The 16,560-nt window shown below is 41.7% G+C and overlaps 1 protein-coding gene and 1 long non-coding RNA gene across 3 annotated transcripts in view; one reads left to right on the plus strand and one right to left on the minus strand.

The window, feature by feature from the left end:
* Window positions 1-228: 228 nt before the first annotated feature.
* LOC144320810 (uncharacterized) lies at window positions 229-15,418 on the minus strand. Its single transcript, XR_013386451.1, has 2 exons — window positions 15,000-15,418; window positions 229-1,035 (listed from the first exon to the last, which is right to left on the minus strand). It is a non-coding gene; the product is annotated as an uncharacterized LOC144320810 (long non-coding RNA).
* EXD2 (exonuclease 3'-5' domain containing 2) overlaps window positions 15,082-16,560 on the plus strand; it is a 63,298-nt gene continuing 61,819 nt past the window's right edge. The window contains exon 1 of one of the 2 annotated variants that reach the window (XM_077909764.1): window positions 15,082-15,233. The gene's annotated coding sequence lies outside the window, so the exon portion shown is untranslated. The remainder of the gene's footprint in view (window positions 15,234-16,560) is intronic. The other variant, XM_077909765.1, reaches the window with a different exon arrangement.

The raw sequence follows: 16,560 nt of genomic DNA on the forward strand, positions 1-16,560 counted from the left end.
CAGTTAGTTAAGCATCTGACTCTTGATTTTGGCTCAGGTCATGATCTCAAGGTTGAGATAGGGCTCCACATGGAGCTCTGCACTGGTTGTGGAGCCTGCTTGGGATTCTCCTCTCCTGTTCCCTCTGTCCTCCCCCCACCCCTGCCATGCCCATACATTCTCTCCTTTCTCTCAAAAACAAACAAACAAACAAACAAACAAACAAACAAACAGGACAAAGCCCAGATCTTTAAAAAAAAAAAAAAAAGATTTATTGGAGATACTACAGGCGTTGAAGAATTGAAAAGAGAAGTAGAACAAAGAAGTAGTAATTGCAAGAAGTAGATGGGGGAAATAAAAGGTCAGGGATGGGATTATTAGGATTAAACACCTGAAGGTGGAGCCCTAGAGGGCTGGAACCACTGTAGCTCAGTGGTCGGCCTCTGCAGTGTCGAGACTCAGATCTCCGAGGAGGATTGCTGCCTAGCTGGTACTGGTATGTCTAAGGAGCATGATGAGGCTAGTTCTGGGAATATGGAAAGGAGTCCAGAGCTGGAACCAACTGCTGCTGCTGGCACGAAGAGCTGTTGCCTGGGTGACTTGAATAGAAACAGGAAGCGAACAAGAAGGAGCAGTCCCTTTTCCCTTCTTCCCGCCTCTGATCTCCCACTATTGGCAGAACCTAACAGAGAGCCAGGCTGGCCACAGAAAAACATGAGAGGCAGAAACCCAGCCCCAGCACCACAAAACAGAGCATAGATGGGTGACTTTGAAGCTGAGGAACAGTTTCTTCATGACCAACACAGTTAGATAATCATTGCTCAAATTACACACAAAAGGATGAGGGGGAAGCAGGAGTCTAGGGCATTTCACAGATTTCTAGCAGGAGTAACTAAATGACTAGTGGAGAAAGAGATAGAATGAATGTGGAGAAGGGAGTCAGAAAGGAGCTAGTTTGTACCATGTGAAAAGATCTGCTGGGGTTGATGAATTTAGTTTGAGAAGTCTGGACTCTAATGTAGTACAGTTCAAAATGTAGTCTTTGGATTAGTTGGCCTGCAAAGAAAAAGAAAAGAAAATTGCAGTAACATATATATATATATATATATATAAAATATATACTAATATATATTATAATGTAATATAATATTAAATATATTAATATATATTATATATATAAAATCTATCATTTTAAAAAAGATTTTATTTATCTATTCATGAGAGACAGAGAGAGACAGAGACATAAGCAGAGGGAGAAGCAGGCTCCCTGTGGGGAGCCTGATGCAGGACTCCATCCCAGGATCCCGAGACCATGACCCAAGCCAAAGGTAGATGCTCAACCACTGAGCCACCGACGTGACCTAAAATCTATCATTTTAATCATTTTTATAATTGTGAAAAAATACATATACAACTTAAAATTTGCCATCTTAACTATTTTTAAATGTATAGTTCTGTAGTATTAAGTATATTTACATTGTTTTGCAACTATCACCATCATCTATCTCCAGATTTTTTTCCATCATCCCAAACTAATGCTCTGTGCTCAGGGGTGCCTAGGTAGCTCAGTTGGCTAAGTGTCTGCCTTCCGCTCAAGTCATGTTCCTAGGGTCCTGGAATCAAGCCGTGCATCCAGTTCCTTGCTCAGTGGAGAGCCTGCTTCTCCCTCTCCCTCTGCTGCTCCCCTAGCTTGTGCCTCTCTTGTCCTCTCTCTCTCAAATAAATAAATACAATCTTTTAAAAAAACAAAACAAAAACAGAACAAAAAAACCCTCTGTGCCCAATAAGCAATAACTTCCCATTCCTCCTTCCCTCCAGCCCCTGGTCATCTCTATTCCCCTCCAGTCTCTATGAGTTTGACTCTTCTAGAAACCTCATAAAAGTGGAATCATGCATTACTTGTCCTTTTGTGTCTGGCTTATTTCAATCAGATAAATACCTTCAAGGTTCATTCCTATTGCAGCCTGTATTATAATTTTATTCCTTTTAAAAGCTGAATAACATTTCATTTTGTGCAGTTTGTTTTTTTTAATTAATTAATAATTAATTAATTAAAAGTAAGCTCATGCCCAGCATGGAGTGCAATGAGGGGCTTAAACTCAGGACCCTGAGATCAAAACCTGACCTGAGCAAGAGTTGGACACCTAACCAACTAAGCCACCCAGGTGGCCCAATGCACTTTGATTATTAGTATTATTTTTAAAAGTAAATTCTCCTCTCAGTGTGGGGCTGGAACATATGACCCCAAGATCAAGAGTAACATGCTTTACAGACTGAAGCAGCCAGGTGCCCCACAATGGTTTTGTTTTTTTTTTTAATCAATTCTCAATAAGGTAAAAGTTTGTGCCAGAATGTAAAGTATCTACGTCAGCAAGCACATTTTTGTAGGACAATTTCTTCAGTGAAGGATGCCATATGCTTTATGTTTTAGAGCAAAGTCCTTTTCTCACTGCAGTCCAACACTTTGAATAGCACTAGGAGTAGGTATTTAGCTTTAAGATGGAGATTCAGGAACCATTACCCCATAAAAGAAAATAATTCAAACTAGCACCAGAATGTAGGTTTTTTTTCGCATGATGTAATTTACAGCCACCTTCTAGGAAGAAATTAGAACTTCTGATAAAATGCCTACATGAAATTCTAATAAAACTAAAGAGATTAAAACTTCCGAGAAGCCGCTTACCCACCCACTCACCTGTCAGTTCAGACTGTGGTGAATTTCACCAACTACTCTTTCCTTTTTTATATCTAATTTAAAATGATTTTTTCTTTCATTTTTTAAAGATTTTATTTATTCATGAGAGACAGAGAGAGAGAGAGAGAGAGAGAGAGAGATGCAGAAAGAGAAGCAGGTTCTCTTGCAAGGAGCCCAATGTGGGACTGGATTCTAGAACCCCAAGATCACACCCTGAGCCGAAGGCAGACGCTCAACTGCTGATCCACCCAGGTGTCCCTAACTATTTTATTTTCAAGGAATCTCTACATCCAGCATGGGGCTGGAACTTAACCAGCTGAGCCAAGCCCCTAAAATGAATTTCTAACCAATCTTTTTTCTTCCCAAATATCCCTACCAAAAGTAAATTCTTGAAATGGACTTCTTAAAGGATAATAGTTAAAAGAAGAAAAAGGGAAATTATGACTCAGATGCAGATATGAAATAAATACATGTCAAAGATTTAACTTAACTCATTAATTAATGAAGGAACTGGAAAAGGTGTTACAGTCAGTTTAAAGGAAAACCCAAAGACCAAATACCTAAGTTCATCAAAAATGTTGGAATATGGGATGCCCAGGGGGTACACTTGGTTTAGCCTTGGACTCTTGGTTTCAGCTCAGGTCGTGATCTCCAGGTCCTGGGATTGAGCCCCACGTTGGGCTCCCTGCTCAGTGCAGAGTGTGCTTGAGACTCTCCCTCTCCCTCTGCCCTTCTTCATCCTCTCTAAAATAAATAAGTCATTTTTAAAAATGCTGAAATAGGGGATCCCTGGGTGGCTCAGTGGTTTGGCGCCTGCCTTTGGCCCAGGGCGTGATCCTGGAGTCCCGGGATCGAGTCCCACATCAGGCTCCTGGCATGGAGCCTGCTTCTCCCTCTGCCTGTGTGTCTCTGCCTCTCTCTCTGTGTCTCTCATGAATAAATAAATAAAATCTTTAAAAAAAAATGCTGAAATAAATTTTCTCAGTAGACACAAAGCTGGCTTATTGAGGGATGTGTGGGAGCAGGGTTGTCAATAGAAGCTTCACCTAACAGCATTTATTTATATTTATCTAAAGATGATAATTATTTACATTACTATCAGTTTTCTACAAATTAATCTATATCTCTTCAGCATTGCATAAGAGCTCAAAGAGTATAAAAGGCAAGAACTCTATAGAATCTGATAAGTGGAAAGGATATGCCTAGGACAATGCACTTTTCCATTTCCTGATTATATTTTGGTCCACTTAGAAATATCCTACTATAAGTCTTCTCCCTTGTTACAAGATAGTAAAGAAATTTTGATATATGCTCATAACAAAATTATCTGAAATTTTTTCTTTTTTTTTTTTTTTCTTTTTCTAAAAAGTTTACTGGGTGCTTGGGTGGCTCAGATGGTCAGGTGTCTGCCTTTGGCTCAGGTCATGATCCCAGAATCCTGGAATCCAGCCTTGCATTGAGCTCTCTGCTCAGCAGACAGCCTGCTTCTCCACCCCCCCGACTCCCCCCCCCACCTGCTGCTCTACCTGCTTATGTTCTCTCTCCCTGTCAGATAAATGAGTAAAATCTTTTAAATATTTATTTGTTTGTTTGTTTGAGAGAGCATGGGGGAGAGGGAGGGAGAGAGACACTCTCAAGCAGACTACCTGCTGAGAGCAGAGATCATAACCTGAGCCTAGATCAAGAGCCCGATGCTTAATTCACTGAGCCATCCAGGCACCTCTCAACATTTTTCTTAAACACTTGGCTTCTAATATTGGTTGCTGATGTGGGAAACTAAGGCAGAGGTCTTGAAAATAAATAATTTTCACTGAATCCTGTTTTTGGTATGACACCCCTATTCTTTTTTTTTTTTAATTTTTTTATTTATTTATGATAGTCACAGAGAGAGAGAGAAAGAGAGAGAGAGAGAGAGAGGCAGAGACATAGGCAGAGAGAGAAGCAGGCTCCATGCACCGGGAGCCCGACGTGGGATTCGATCCCGGGTCTCCAGGATCGTGCCCTGAGCCAAAGGCAGGCGCTAAACCGCTGCACCACCCAGGGATCCCCCTATTCTTAACTAGACAAGGTATCTTCCACTTTATCCTCTATGCTTTATCCACTTATTCCTCACTTGGCAGCTAGAGAGGAAATCTGGTGGTCTAACTGCATCCGAAATAGACTTTTAACCAATTATTCTTCTTTTAGTCCCAACATTATTGCTGCTTCTTGAGGTACCTGGTGTTGCCAGTCCCTGAGCCTTTTGGGGGTTCCCTGGGGCAAACCAGGCTTGCTCCTGGCCTGTGTTTTGAAAGATATGGAGTCTGCTAAGTAAGTTCCCACTATCCTGTTTTCCAGCTTCCAAAATGTTAATGATTTTATCTCCTGTTCTCCAAGAGACTGACTATACAAACAGACAATAGCCAGACCATATATGACAATAGCACTCTGACCCATAACTTCTACAGCTACCAGCCTGAGAAGCCAAACTGCAGCCTCCAAGGCAAACAGCCTAGAATGGTTAGAACTTGTCGATGAGTCAGTTTCCTTATATTTTGCCCCCACTTCCAACACAGCACCAACCAGAGAAAGCCAAACCAATCACCTAAGAATCCTGGCTTCAGGGGCACCTGGGTGGGTCAGTCAAGGCTACTCTGCCCTCAGCTCAGGTCAAGATGCTGGGTCCTGGGATTGACTCCCTGCACCAAGCTCTCTGCTCAGCATGGGCATGGGGTGGGGGTGTGTGTCCTGTTTCTCCTTTTCCCTCTGCCCCTCCCCCTTCTTATGTTCTCAAATAAATAAATAAATACATCTTTAAAATTTTAAAGAAGAAGCCTGACTTCTAGTTAACCCATCTCCAGCTTTCCCGTAACAATGACCACCAATCAGAGCATATCTGAAGTCATCCCTGTTTTCACTATAAAACTTTCCCACTTGTCTTTCTGCCATTGAGTCTTTGCCATGTTTGCTCTCATTTTAGTGGTTTTCTTTTTCTATAACTTTTTTGCCTTGAGATTTTGTTTTTTCCAATTTTTAAAAAAATATTTTATTTATTTATTCATAAGAGACAAAGAGAGAGAGGCAGAGACATAGGCAGAGGGAGAAGCAGATTCCCTGTGGGGAGCCTGATGTAGGACTTGATCCTGGAACCCCAGGATCAGGCCCTGAGCCAAAGGTGGGCACTCAACCACCGAGCCACCCAGGTGCCCCTATTTTTCCCATCTTTAAAGAGAGATTTCACTAGGATGTGTAATTACATGTGGTTCAATCCATCATCTTTAACTGGAGTTCTCTCGTGCTTCTTGCTCTGTGACTTAGATGACAGCAATCTACCCTTTACCCTTCAGCTCCAGAAGGCCAGGAAATAACCTTTGCTTTTTCACTTGCAAAACTGGATACAAAATTCAACACCTATTCAGATTCCTCCAAAGAATGTACTGGAACAAAAACATTGGAGAATGATAGACTTTACTGAACCTTGTCTATGAGAGATATAAGATGAGGTTACATTACAAGTACATAGAACTTCAACTCAACTCCCCAAATACCTTAAACATTTCGTTCTCCCCCAAAGTCTCTCCTCTGAAATATCTTTCTATTTCTCCCAGGAAGTTGGGAACCTTGCTGACTCTTACCTTTATCTCTGACTGGTCCCCTGAATCTTCTAATGCCTCACCCTTTTACTCCACAAAGCAATTCACTTCAACACCCATGCATACCACTTACTACAAAACAAAAATGCTGATTCACCAGGATTTCAACCCCTATTGTTGGGTGAATTTGTCCCATGGCAGGGAGAGTCTCACCCTCATTAGCCGGGGCCTTATGAAGTTCTTTTCCAAGCGATAGTCTAGTTCCAGCTCTTTAGGGGAGAGAAAGTAGATAAAGATATGGATCTCTCTAAACCACAAAAAAAGGATACCTCTTCTCATTTGCTAACAAATTATCTTTTTGTCTTTCCAGCTAGCTTATAAGCCTCTTGAGTGCATAGCAACATAATTTTTGTAATCTGTATGATACCTAATAATATTATAAAAGTTTATAGAAGGGATAAGTGGGGAGGGAGAATGAATATAATTGAGATGTTAGTAAATAGGATTGGGGTGTCTGGTGGCTCAGTGGTTGGGCATCTGCCTTCAGCTTAGGCCATGATCCCAGGGTCCTGGGATCAAGTCCAGCATCGGATTTCCCACAGAGAGCCTGCTGATCCTTCTGCCTAGGTCTCTGTCTCTCTCTGTGTGTCTCTCATGAATAAAGAAATAACTTTATTCATGAGACACACACACACACACACACACACACACACACAGAAGCAGAGACACAGGCAGAGGGAGAGGCAGGCTCCATGCAGGGAGCCCCACGTGGGACTCCATCCCTGGTCTTCAGGATCACACCCTGGGCTGAAGGCAGCGCTAAACCGCTGAGCCACCCAGGCTGCCCAAAATAAAATCTTAAAAAAAAAAAAAAAACATAGAAGGAAATAGGATTTTCAGAAAAAGCTTATTTAGTGGTTCCTCTAAGCTTTATCTTCAACACACTAAACAAATCCAATAAAGTGTTTTCACTTTTCATTTGCTTGTTTGTTAGTTTTTAAATATTTTCTTTCTTTATTTTAAAAAATATTTATTTATTTTAGAGTGGGAAAGTGTGCACACGTGGTGGGGGGAGAGGCAGTGGAAGAGGGAGAGAGAATCTTAAACAGATTCCCTGCTGAGCATAGGACCCCCACCCCCACCAAGGTGGGACTCAATCTCATGACTCTGAGATCATGACCGGAGCTGAAATCAAGAGTCCAGCACTTAACTGACTGAGCCATCTAGGGACCCTTTAATATTTTATTTTATTTTTTAAAGATTTTATTTATTTGAGAGAGAAAGAAAGCACAAGCAGGACTGGCTGGCAGAGGGAGAAGCAGGCTCCATGCTGAGCCGGGAGCCTGATGTGGGACTCGGTCCCAGGACCATGGGATCATGGCCTGAGCCAAAGACAGATGCTTAACCCTGATATTTTATTTTTAAGCAATCTCTACATCCAACATGGGGTACGACCTCACAACTCTGAAATCAAGAGCTGGTTCCACTGACTGAGCCAGCCAGGCACTCCATGTAGTTAACAGGTTTTAGTTGACTTGTATGGTATGCATTCATCATTAATACCTTTCATTTCATGTATCAGTTAGGGCTTCTTCGCTGATAACAAAGACTTCACTATAGTGGCTTAAAATTAGTTTATGTTCTAATATAAAGAAGTCCAGAAGTAGGTAGTTCAAGGTTGATGTGGAAACCACAGAAGGCACCAAGGATCCAGGCTTCTTCTATCTCTCCATTCCACATTTCTGGGGACTTGGCGTCCATTTTCCAAGTACCACTGTGGTGGAGAGCTGTTGGAGCTCCAGCCATCAAGTCCTACTCTTAGCAAGAAATGAATGGAAGGGTAACGAAGAGGTGAAAAAGGTCCTGTGGCAATTGTCTGCCCCCCTTTTAAGAACTATGTAGAGTCCAGTGCAAAAACTTTTGTTTATACCTCTTTGGAAAGAATTTAACCACATAACCATACCTATTACCAATGGAGACAGAAAAAAATTTTTTGAATGCAATTTAAATGTATTTTTTAAATGCAATTTAAAATATATTTTTAAAATGCCCCCTGGAAAAAAAAATGCCCCCTTACTTTTTTTACTAAGCAGAAGGGAGAATGGAGATATTGGGTAGGCCACTAGCACCTCCTACCATAGTTCCTCTTGAATTTTCTGTATATGACATCCCAGTGTTTGACATTAAGTTATCCTCAAAATCAATGAATAAATGAATAAAGCATTTTTAGACAAATCAAGCAGTTTATGGCATGGTATTTTAAAATGAATTGACTTTTCTAGAGCAGTTTTAGGTTTACAGAAAATTTGAACAGAAAGCAGAGAGAGTTCCTGTAAACTACTTCCCCACCCCAACACACACATCCACAGTTTTCTCTACTATTAAATCTTGCACTAGTGTGGTACCTTTGTTACAATTGATGAACCAATCTTGATACATTATTACCAACTAAAGAGCACAATTTATTTTAGAGTTTTCTCTTTGTGTTGCACAATTCTATGAGTTTTGCCACATGCATAAAGTCATGCATCCACCATTACAGTATCATACAGAAGAGTTTCACTGCCCTCAAAAATTATCTGTGTTTCACCTATAAACCCCTCTTTTCTTCCCCAGAAACCCCTGGCAACCACTGATCTTTCTCTTTTTCTTTTTCTTTCTTTCTTTCTTTCTTTCTTTCTTTCTTTCTTTCTTTCTTTCTTCTTTCTTTCTTCTTTCTTTCTTTCTTTCTTTCTTTCTTTCTTTCTTTCTTTCTTCTTTCTTTCTTTCTTTCTTTCTTTCTTTCTTTCTTTCTTTCTTCTTTCTTTTCTTTTCTTTCTTTCTTTTTTCCTTTCTTTCTTTCTTTCTTTCTTTCTTTCTTTCTTTCTTTCTTTCTTTCTTTCTTTCTTTCTTTCTCTTTCTTGAGAGAGCTCACATGCATGTGAGCAGGGGCAAAAGGGCAAAAGAAGAGGGAGAGAGAAAATCTCAAGCAGGCTCCACACTTAGAACTCAGTGTAAAGCCTGACATAGGGCTCAACCCCACGATCCTGAGATCATGACCTGAGCCAAAATCAAGAGTCAGACGCTCAGCTCATCCTTAATTGAGCCATCCTGGTGCCCCACTGATTTTTTTTACTATTGCTGTATACTTGCCTTTTCTAGAATGTCATATGGTTGGAAACATACAGTATGGACCCTTCTCAAACTAGTTTCTTCCACTTAACAATATGCATTTAAGATTCTTCTGTGTCTTTTTATGGTTTGATAGCTCACTTCTTTCTATTGCTGAATAATATGCCATTGTCTGGATGTGCCACAATTTGGTTATACATCCACCTATTGAAGAACACCTTGGTTGCTTTCTTTCTTTCCTTTAAAGATTTTATTTATTTATTTATTCATGAGAGAGAGAGAGAGAGAGAATGAGGCAGAGACACAGGCAGAGGGAGAAGCAGGCTCCATGCACCGGGAGCCCGACGTGGGATTTGATCCCGAGTCTCCAGGATCCCGCCCTGGGCCAAAGGCAGGCGCCAAACCCTGCACCACCCAGGGATCCCAGCCTATATCTTCTTCAGTGAGGTGTCTATTCAGAACTTTTGCTCACTAATTGGGTTGTTGAATTTCAGAAATTCCTTGTATATTTTGTATAATAATCCTTTATTAAATAAGTGCAGATATTTCCTCTCAATCTGTGGCCTGTCTTTTCATTCTTTTGTCTAGCCATTTTTTTTGTTGTTGTTGGCATAAAGTTGTTCATCCTATGTTTTATTTTCTTAAATTTCTGCTTATTTTGTTATATCCTCCTGTTTATTCCTAATATTATTTATTTGTTGGTACTTCTCTTTTAACTAGATCAATCTCACAGAAATGTTTTTTCTTTATTAGTCTTCTCAAAGACCTAACTTTAGTTTTTGGCCATCTGTATTACATCTTTTTCTATTTTATTAATCTTTGTCTTGTCTTTATCTTCTTCCTTCTATTTTGAATTTATTTTTTTGTTTCTTCTAATGTATTAGGATGATCACTTAATAATTTTTAGTCTTATTTTCTACTATAAATGCATATAAGGTTATTACTTTACCTGTATCCTATAAATTTTCATATATAGTATTTTTATTACCTCTCAAGTCTAATATTAAAACTTTCCAGGGGGCAGCCCAGGTGGCTTAGTGGTTTAGCGCTGCCTTTGGCCCAGGGCCTGATCCTGGAGACCTGAGATCAAGTCCCATGTCAGGCTCCCTGCATGGAACCTGCTTCTCCCTCTGCCTGTGTCTCTGCCTCTCTCTCTCTCTGTGTCTCTCATGAATAAATAAATAAAATCTTTTAAAAATACTTTCCATTGGAATTTCTTCTTTGATCTGTTATTAAGATGTTTTTTAAATCTCCAGGAGCAATTAGGTAGCTCAGTTGGTTAAGGGTCTGACTTCGGCTCAGGTCATGATCTCAGGGTCTGAGGATTCAGCCCTGGGTGAGGCTCCCCACTCAATGGGGAGTCTGATTGTCCCTCTCCCACAGCTTGTGTTGTCTCTGTCTCTCTAATAAATAAATAAATAAATAAATAAATAAATAAATAAATAAATAAAAATCTTTTTAAAAAAAAGATGTTTTTTAAATCTCCAAATATGGACAGTAAAAATAATTTTATAATTATTATTATTTTAAAGATTTATTTATTCATGAGAGACACAGAGAGAGGTAGAGACAAAGACAGAGGGAAAGGAGGCTCCATGCAGGGAGCCCACTGTGGGACTTGATCCTGGCACTCCGGGATCATGCCCTGAGCTGAAGGTGGAAGCTCAACAACTGAACCACCCAGGGGTCACAAAAATGATTTTATTATTGACTTCTAATTTAATTGTAATATGATCAAAGAATGAGATCTGTATGATAGCAATTTTTTGCTATTTATAGAGAGTTGCTCAATGGGCTAAAAAAATTTAATTTTCTTAAATCTTCCTTGTAAGTTTCAAAAGTATTTGTGTTCTCAAAATGTTGGGTGCAGAGTTCTATACCTGTTCTTTAGAAAATATTAATTAATGGGGTATCTGGGTGGCTCAGTTGGTTAAGCATCTGACTCTTGATTTTGACTTAGGTCATGATCTCAGGGTTGTGAGATTGAGCCCTGTATTGGGCTCTATGCTGAATGTGGAGTCTGCTTAAGATTCTCTCTTTCAAAAAAAAAAAAAAAAAAAAAAGGTTATCTCTCTCCCTCAGCCCCTCCCCCACTCCTGTACATGCTCTCTCTCCCTCTTAAAAAAAAATGAAATGTTAATTATGGTGTTGGAGATATTCCTGCAATGGCTGGTGATTCTTGGATATCATTACATATGTAGGTGCTATTGATCGAATGTTTTGTCTCTTCTCAAAATTCACATGTTGAAAACTAACCCCCAGGCAGCCCGGGTGGCTCAGCAGTTTAGTGCCACCTTCAGTCCAGGGCGTGATCCTGGAGACCCATGATCAAGTTCCATGTCGGGCTCCCTGCATGGAGCCTGTTTCTCCCTCTGCCTGTGTCCCTGCCTCCCTCCAATCTCTCTCTCTCTCTCTCTCTCTGTGTCTCTCATGAATAAATAAACTCTTAAAAAAAAAAAAGAAAAGAAAAGAAAACTAACCCCCTCCTGGTATCAGGAGGTGAGGGCTTTGGGAGGTGATTAGGTCATGAGAGTGAACCCTCATGAATGAGATTAGTGCCTTATAAAAGAGGCCCAGGAGAGTTCCTTATCCCTTGGCCAAGTGAAAGCACAATGAAAAGATAGCAGTCTGTGAAGTAGATAGCAGGCACTCACCAAAATAAACCTGTCAGCATCTTGATCATTGACTTCCCAGCCTACAAAACTATGAGAAATCAATTCTTGCTCTTTATAAGCCACCTGCTCGATGGTATCTTGTTACAATAGTCCAAAAAGACCAAGACAAAGAGTGAGGTACTGAAAAGCTGATGGGGAATCCTTTATGTACAAATGGGGCTTGTTGGATTGGACTTTCAACTTAGGGTGATTGCTTATGGACCCAGACAGTTTATTATAGTGTAGGGGTGAAAATATTTTTCCTCTACCCTTCTAGATAGTTCTGGCTGGCCTATTAATTAAATTGACATAAGACAGATTACATACATAAGACAGGAGAGAACAAATTTAATTATGTACCTATGAGAGCCCTATAAGAACGAGACCCAAGGATAAAGCAGGCAATTGAAGCTTATATGCCATCTTAAGCTAAAGATTAGGATAGGGGCCCGGGGCTTCAAATGGGAGGAGGGTAATTCACAGGACAATAAGAAGAGCAGATATATGGTAACTAGATATTTGGCCCGCCACATATTAAAAAGTTATTAAAAATTATCTCCGGTAATAGCTCTTTTTCTGGGCTAGACCCCCATTCTAAATTCTTTCAGATAGTTAAGGGAGAGGTAAAAACTTTTCTTGAATCTGCTGGGTCTTTTTTTTTTTTAAGATTTTATTTATTTATTCATGAGAGACACAGAGAGAGAGAGAGGCAGAGACACAGGCAGAGCGAGAAGCAGGCTCCATTCAGAGAGCCCGATGTGGGACTCCATCCCCGGTCTCCAGGATCACTACCTGGGTTGAAGGTGGCGCTAAACCTCTGAGCCACCCCGGCTGCCCAAACCTGCTGGGTCTTAACTATCTTTAACTCAAAATAATCCACATGCTAAAGTGGCATATGTTGGTGTCATGTATTCTGCTCCTCCTCAATGGGATCCCTCAAATATCAATATTCTGTCATTCTAATCAAATTCATCTTATAAAGTTACACCGAGATTTGTTTGTCTGCTGATACCTCCACTCATATTCTTTTTTTGTTTTAATATTTTATTTATTTATTCAGAGAGACAGAGAGAGAGAGAGAGGCAGAGACACAGGCAGAGGGAGAAGCAGGCTCCATGCAGGGAGCCTGACGTGGGACTCGATCCCGGGCCTCCAGGATCACACCCCAGGCTGCAGGCGGCGCTAAACCGCTGCACCACAGGGGCTGCCCTTGTATTCTTTTTCTTCTTTGGGTTTATAAACTTTTCACTCCTTTACTTTCATTAAAAAACAAACAACTTTTTATTGAAGTATATATGAATTCAGGAAAGTGCCCACAAATAAGCAACCTGAACATACATGTAAATCAGCACTCAGATTGAGAAATAGAACATTATCAGCGCTTTGTGAGCCTGCCGATGTTCTCTTCCAGAGTCATTACTCCATACTGACTTCTAACAGCATAGGGATTTGGGTAGTTTCCAGCTTAGGGCTATTGCCAATGACAGGTATGGGCTTTTTTATTTCCTTTTTGAATTTTTCCTTTCAGTGAACATATGTTTTTTTTTTTTTAATATTTTTTTTCAATTTTTATTTATTTATGATAGTCACAGAGAGAGAGAGAGAGAGAGAGGCAGAGACACAGGCAGAGGGAGAAGCAGGCTCCATGCACCGGGAGCCCGACGTGGGATTCGATCCCGGGTCTCCAGGATCGCGCCCTGGGCCAAAGGCAGGCGCCAAACCGCTGCGCCACCCAGGGATCCCCCTTTCAGTGAACATATGTATACACTTCTGTTGGGTGTATACCTCAGAGTGAAACTGTTGGGACCCAGGCTATACATATACACAACTTTAGTTGATATTGCCAAACAGTTAAACAAAATGACTGTACCAATTTATATTCCCTCAGCAGCATATTAGAGTTTTGGTTGCTCCACAACCTTGTCAATACTCGGTATTTTCTGTCTCTTTCATTTTAACCTTTCTGGTTGGTATGTAATGGTATCTCATTGTGGTTTTTATTTGCATTTCCTCTTTACTTTTGTTTGTTTGTTTTTTTTTTTAAGGTGTTTCAGGATGGAGAAATTAAAATGCAGGGGATTAATCCTCTATATTTGCCATAAATTTCTCCCTTATGGGTACTTACCTCATGGAATTTAGAACCTCTTCCTATATGGAAGGTAATATAATATAGAGAATGAGGGCAACAAGCTTTGCAAGAAGATATACTGAGGTTTGATTCTCAGCTCCAAACTTGAGAAATTTATTTAACCTTTCTCCATTTTATGCAAAATGCCACTAATAATAATACTGCTTCAGGAGGTTGTTTTAAGGATTGAGATAAAATACATAAAGCAATTTGCAAAGTTCCTAGCACACTGCATGTACATAGTCAACAAATGGCAGCTATTATTACACCTTATATTCTTTATGTTCATCTCGTTTCTCCTGCTACACTTCTTATGACAGAGTAACAATACATAGCACCCATTAGCCTCTTCACATATAATAGTTGCTGATAAAGACTAGTTGACTGATGATTTTAAATATAAATATAAGGTATTGTGGTTATTGTTATAAAAGATAGCATAATTATTATTATGGCAATAGGATTAAATACACTGCTAATCAAGAATGCATTATGTAAACAAGTGTCTCTCTTATTTACCTTTATCGTTAAATACAGTCAAGAAAATTAGTGTGATAGAGTAACATTACTTGAGCTAATTAGTAATAACAATTAGACGTTCCATGTTGCATTTGTGAGGGTTCCAGAGGCTTCTCCTGTTAAAACTAAAACCTCAGCGGTTTAGCGCCTGCCTTCGGCCCAGGGCGTGACCCTGGAGACCCCGGATCGAGTCCCCATGGAGCCTGCTTCTGCCTCTGCCTGAGTCTCTGCCTCTCCCTCTCTGTGTCTCTCATGAATAAATAAATAAAATCTTTAAAAATAAGTAAATAAAACCAAAACCAATACAGAAACAAAAACACCCCTTTCCAATTCTAACAGACCCTTTGTTCAGCAGTGGAGAAACTGGGGAGGGAACAGCTGGCCCAGCAGCTTCCGTACGACATGGCGCCGCCCATGCGTACCTCCCTGCTAGGTTTACGTCCTCCAGCCCGCCGCAGGACCGGAAGTGGTTTCGGCCCTAGTGGATCCGGGTGGGTGCGCGCAGGTGGCCGAGGAGGGTTCCAGGTCCTCAGCGTGAGGTGCCGCAGGTGTTCAGGTTGGGTCCTGGGTCGCAGGTAAGTGAGACTGAGGGGCCCGCGGGGCCTTTCGCCCGCCTGGTGCGAGGGAAGGAGGGGGCTTCCAGTGCGGATCGAGGAGAGGCGTTGTGGAGCTGGAGATGTCACTGGGTGCGGGGGCGACTTATGCGGGGACCCCGCCGTCCCGCAGCGACTTGGCCCATCCCTTCTTCCCCTCCCCCGGCGCAGCCCCCCGCCCCCGCCCCGCCCCGCCCCCCGCGGCGGTTCGGCGCCCAGGTGTGCAGCAACGGCTCTCGGCGCGGGCCGCGGCCCACCGCGCGCTCCCCGGCCGCCCCCTCGGGGCCCCTTCGCCTCTCTGGGAGCACCCGCCAAGCCTTCTTACGAGGCTTCGAGACCCCGTCAGCCTGGCAACTCCTCCGGCGCCGCGCGCTCCCGCCGCTGCGGTCGTGGGGACCTGCCCCCGCCCCCGCCCCCGGTCGCCACCCCTTTCCTCCCAGACGCACCCGCTGCTGCGGGCCCTGCCGGGAGCCGCCGCTCCAACCTGGAAGCCGGGAGATGGCTGCAGGCTTGATGCTTGCTCAGTGGATCGGCAGCAGACCCAGCCCTTTCTAAGCTCTTGAGATACTGATTGGACGCAAACTCCCTTAGAAAACGCTGCATTATTTATACTGTATTTTTAAAAATAAAAAAAAATTTTTTAAATGATCTCTACCCCCAGCGTGGGGCTCCCTCGCACAGCCCCAAGATCACGAGTGCGGCCTGCTCCACCGGCTGAGCCAGCCAGGCACCCCCCACCCCCACTCCAATACCATATATATATTTTTTTCTTTCTTTTTTTTTTTAGTTGTATTACATGGATAGAAGGAACTGCACGGAAGATTTTGTTAATTATCAGAATTAGGAAGTGCGGGAGGAAAGCAATCTAATGCGAGAAGTACTGAATTGTCTTGGTCAAGTTGAGCTTTCTTTTTTTTTTTTTTTTTTTTTGAGTGCGTTTAAAAAAAAATTTTTTTTTTTAATATTTATTTTAGTTGTAGTCCACGCATACAGCCTTTAAAAAAAATTCAGGGCAGCCCGGGTGGCTCAGCGGTTTAGCGCCGCCTTCAGCCCAGGGCCTGGTCCTGGAGACCGGGGATCGGGTCCCAGGTCGGGCTCCCTGCGGGCTCCCTGCGTGGGGCCTGCTTCTCCCCCTGCCTGTCTCTCTGCCTGTGTGTGTGTGTGTGTGTGTGTGTCGTGTCTCATGATTAAATAAATAAATCTAAAAATTTTTAAAAAAATAAAATTCATGTGAGAAATTTAAACAAAATGGTTCCTTTTTTTTTTTTTTTTTAAATGGTTCCTTTTTGATCTCTTTCCATCTCTATCT

The sequence above is a fragment of the Canis aureus genome, chromosome 9, assembly GCF_053574225.1.
Source record: "Canis aureus isolate CA01 chromosome 9, VMU_Caureus_v.1.0, whole genome shotgun sequence".
NCBI classification, from domain to species: domain Eukaryota; kingdom Metazoa; phylum Chordata; class Mammalia; order Carnivora; family Canidae; genus Canis; species Canis aureus.